The 4,644-nt window shown below is 44.6% G+C and overlaps 1 long non-coding RNA gene across 1 annotated transcript in view; it reads right to left on the bottom strand.

Annotated features, from left to right (window-relative positions):
• LOC147818945 (uncharacterized) overlaps window positions 1–4,644 on the bottom strand; it is a 15,397-nt gene that overhangs the window by 8,186 nt on the left and 2,567 nt on the right. The gene's annotated exons all lie outside the window — the stretch shown is intronic.

The raw sequence follows: 4,644 nt of genomic DNA, 5'->3' as shown, positions 1-4,644 counted from the left end.
CTGGGAGTTCAGGAACATTCTGTACAGAGAGCTTGGCCAGAAAATTGAACTTAAAGGGTAAAAGGACAAGTATTTTGTTAAAAACTATGGGTCAAAAGAAGATTATAAATGCTCATGTGCTGTCCGGTCTTGAAGTGTCTGGTATCAATATTAATGACTTTGTTGAGTTACCTGATGTCTTAACACAAAAAGATATGCCTGTTTCCACAATCAATGTTCCAAGACAAGAGGATGTTGATCAGTGGTCGTATCTTAAGGATGTTCAGCTTCATAACATTGATGAAGGGGTTGATTTGCTTATTGGAACTGATGCACCAAAGGTGATGGAGCCCTGGGAGCTAATCAACAGCCAGGATGAGGGACCTTATGCTGTTAGAACCAGAGTTGGCTGGGTCATTAATGGTCCACTTCGTGGTGGGAGCAACAGGAATAAAAGTGACTGCTCTGCTGTAACATCCAACCGGATCTCTGTCGAACATCTTCAGGAAATGCTGGTTAAACAGTTTAACCAAGACTTTAACGAGAGGTCATCGGATGAGCAATTTGAAATGTCCAGAGAGGATGTGAAGTTTATGAATGTTATGAACAACACCACAAAGTTAATTGGAGGCCATTACAGCATTGACTTACCTTTCAGGGAGGAAAGCCCCCTCTTGGCAAACAATTACCAGGTTGCAGAACAGCGCCTCCAGAGCCTAAAAAGAAAGTTTGGCAAGAACAGTCAATTCAAGGAACAATACATCACATTTTTAAACGACATGGTGACTCAAGGATATGCTGAGCTTGTGCCTTCTGATCAGCTAAAGCAGAGTGATGGAAACGTGTGGTACATTCCTCATCATGGGGTTTATCATCCAAGAAAAGGCAAGCTGCGAGTGGTTTTTGATTGTGGAGCAGCATACAAAGGGAAATCATTGAACTGTCAGCTGTTGCAGGGCCCTGATTTGACCAACTCTTTAATTGGGGTCCTTGTTCGATTCAGACAAGAGCCTGTTGCCGTGATGGCCGACATTCAAGCAATGTATCACCAAGTTCATGTTTCTGAAAAGCACATTAACTTTCTCCGCTTTCTCTGGTGGCCTGGTGGAGACACTTCCCAGTCTCCAGTGGAACATCGTATGAAAGTACATCTGTTTGGAGCGGTGTCTTCACCAAGCTGTGCAAATTATGCATTGAGGAGAACAGCAGACGACAATGCCCAACATTTCCCTCAAGAAGTGGTAAATACAGTCAAATGTAATTTTTATGTTGATGACTGCTTGAAATCAATGGCCTCAGAGGAGGAGGCAGTGCAAATGGTTAAGGATCTGACTGCGCTTTGTCGCAAAGGAGGATTTAATCTTTCCAAATGGATCAGCAACAGCCGAACAGTGCTGCTGTCAATTGCTGAAGACTCCAGAGCAAAGGAAGTGATGGAGCTTGATTTGGATGTGGATCAACTTCCGATGGAGAGAGCATTGGGGCTACAGTGGTGCATTGAAACTGACAAATTCAAGTTTAGGACCTCACTACAGGAACAGCCACAGACCAGAAGAGGCATTTTGTCAGTGGTCAGCTCATTGTATGATCCCTTAGGATTTTTGGCCCCATTCACCATTCCAGCCAAACTGTTGCTACAGGAGCTATGCAGGAGAGGCTTGGGGTGGGATGAAGCCATCCCTCATTCCCTCTCTAAGAAGTGGTTTGAATGGTTGGAGGATCTCCAGAAGGTGGCTGAGTTCACTGTGGATCGCTGTATTAAATCTAGAGATTTTGGAGACCCTGACACAGCACAGATTCACCACTTCTCTGACGCCAGCCAAGCTGGATATGGAACAGTGTCATATTTGAGACTTGAGAAGGATGACAGAGTTCAGGTTGCATTTCTATTGGGAAAGGCCAGAGTTGCTCCATTGAAGCAGACAACGATTCCTCGACTGGAACTCACGGCAGCAGTTCTTGCAGTACGAGTTGATAAAATGCTTCAGAAGGAGTTGCAACTGAAGCTGGAGAAGTCAGTTTTCTGGACCGATAGCACAACTGTTCTTAAATACATCTGTAATGAAACCAGGCGATTTCACACTTTTGTCGCAAACAGAGTCGCCTTCATCAGAGAAGCGGCAAATCTCGATCAGTGGAGATATGTTGGATCAAAGGAGAATCCGGCAGACGATGCATCAAGAGGAATGAGGGCAAAGATTTTCCTAAGAGGCAAGAGATGGATAAATGGTCCAAAGTTTCTCTGTGAGCCAAAGGAGGTTTGGCCTAAGTTGGATGCCGATCTTGATGTGATTCCTCCAGATGACCCAGAGGTCAAAAAGGATTTGACAGTGAACTCTGTTGTTGTGAATTTTGAGTGTGCCACAGATCGCCTGCTTTGTTACTTTTCATCTTGGATGAGACTAAAAACGTCTGTTGCTTGGTTGCTGAGGGTCAAGAGAGCTCTTGTGTTATTGGGACAGAAGAGAAAGGAGTTGTGTGCCTCTGCAGACTTCAATAAGGATGAGCTGAAGACTCAAGGATCTGCAGTGGAAAGGAAATTTCAGAGCTTTAAAACCATGCTCAAAGGACAGAGTCTGACCCCTGAAGATTTTGAGAAGGCAGAACAGTCAATAATTCAGTATGTACAAGAACACAAATTCAGAGCTGAAATTGCATCACTGAAGAGTGGCTGTAAAAGTGTTTCCAAGGGGAGTCCGCTTTACAGACTGGATCCTGTGATGGATAATGGAATCCTCAGAGTAGGTGGTCGGCTGGGAAGAGCAGCAATGCCAGCAGAGTCCAAACATCCAGTCATTCTGTCCAAAGATCTGCATGTATCCGTACTGATTCTGCGCCATATTCATCATCAACTGGGACATGCAGGAAGAAATCACATGCTGTCAAGGCTGCGGCAGAGGTACTGGATCATCAATGCAAATTCCGCTGCAAGGAAGGTAATATCTGACTGTGTGGTTTGCAGGCGCAACAGAGGGAAGCTTATTGAACAGAAGATGGCAGACTTGCCAGAGGAAAGAGTGTTGCCTGATAGAGCCCCTTTTTTAGATGTCGGAGTTGACTATTTCGGGCCTATCGACGTTAAAAGAGGCAGGAGTCGTATTAAAAGGTATGGAGTGCTTTTCACCTGTCTAACCAGCCGTGCTGTGCATTTGGAGGTGGCACATACGCTGGACACAGATTCTTGCATAAACGCTGTCCGGAGGTTCATCTGTAGATGAGGCCCAGTTTGCACCATCAGGTCTGACAATGGCACAAACTTTGTTGGAGCCAACAGGGAGCTGAAAGAGAGTCTGGCTGGTTTAAATCATGGCAACATTCAGAGAGCTTTGGTTCAGGATGGCATGAAGTGGAACTTTAACACAGCAGCAGCTTCCCATCACGGCGGTGTGTGGGAGCGCTTGATACGTTCAGTGAAGAGTGTTCTCACTTCAGTTCTCAAACAGCAAATTCTGGACGATGAAGGGCTTCATACTGTTTTCTGTGAGGCTGAGGCCATATTGAATGATAGACCAATCACAAAAGTCTCTGATGACCCAGATGACCTGGAGGCGCTCACACCTAATCACATTCTGACGTTAAAGGGCAAGCCAGTCATGCCACCAGGACTGTTTGATCACAGTGACCTGTACATCAGGAAAAGGTGGAGACAAACACAATACATGGCAGAGCTCTTTTGGAAGAGATGGATTTCGGAATACCTACCAATGATGCAAGAGAGACAGAAGTGGACAAGACCAAGAAGAAGTCTTACTCCTGGAGACATCGTCCTCATTGCAGATGCCACAGCCCCAAGAGGATCTTGGCTAATGGGGAAAATTTTGGATGTGAGAGCAGATGCAAAGGGCCTGGTGCGCTCTGTGCGCCTTCGAACAAGAACCAGCATTCTGGAGAGGCCGGTGACAAAGCTCTGCCTGCTGCTGGAGGCAGGAGTGTGACACCATGGACCCTCTTTTTCTCTCTCTCTCTTTCTCTCTCTCTCTGTCTTTCTGTCTTTTTTGTTTTGTTTCAGGTTCATCACAAAGAAGAGAGTGAACTGAAGCTAATGGGATAGACTGTCTAGTTATAGGTTAGGATTGACTGAATAGCTCCTTTGAGAAATTAAAGTAATTGTGATTTAATGCACAATTAGGGGCCGGAGTGTGGGAGCTATTTGGTGTTATTTAGTTTATTGTTTAGATTTCATTATTCTATTTTGATTTCATTATGATTAAATTTCTGTTAGTATTCTGTTAGTTTATTATTTTTGTAGTTTGGGTGTTTTGTTGTTATTTGTTTGTTTCATTTGGGCACGGTAGGAAGGCACCGTAGGTTATATAGGTAAGCGCACGGTAGGGACCAGCATGCACCTGGGTGGGCAAATGGTTTTTTACCGGAGCGGGAGAGGCACAGGAATTTTTCTTTGTTCTGTGTTTGCTTGTTATCCGATTAAATAAATCACGTTTTTTGTTGAAAATTGAAAGTCGTTTGGACTTCATGCTTTCTCCCATCCGTGTACACCACAACCCACGGTGCAAAAGTGGCCTTTTGAGTTTTTTATGATTTAAAGTTTGATTAGAAATTTTTCGTTGCTTTTGTGGACAAACGGCCACTACACCTATGACTAGGGAGCAATGCACTTTATTTTCCATCACCACTCGGAGATATGAGCACTGGCCATACCCATGA

Source organism: Seriola lalandi, unplaced genomic scaffold (assembly GCF_002814215.2).
Source record: "Seriola lalandi dorsalis isolate HSWRI2012SDOR001 ecotype SW California unplaced genomic scaffold, Sedor1 jcf7180002054390, whole genome shotgun sequence".
Taxonomy (NCBI): domain Eukaryota; kingdom Metazoa; phylum Chordata; class Actinopteri; order Carangiformes; family Carangidae; genus Seriola; species Seriola lalandi.
This window is presented reverse-complemented; position numbering and strand designations above follow the sequence as displayed.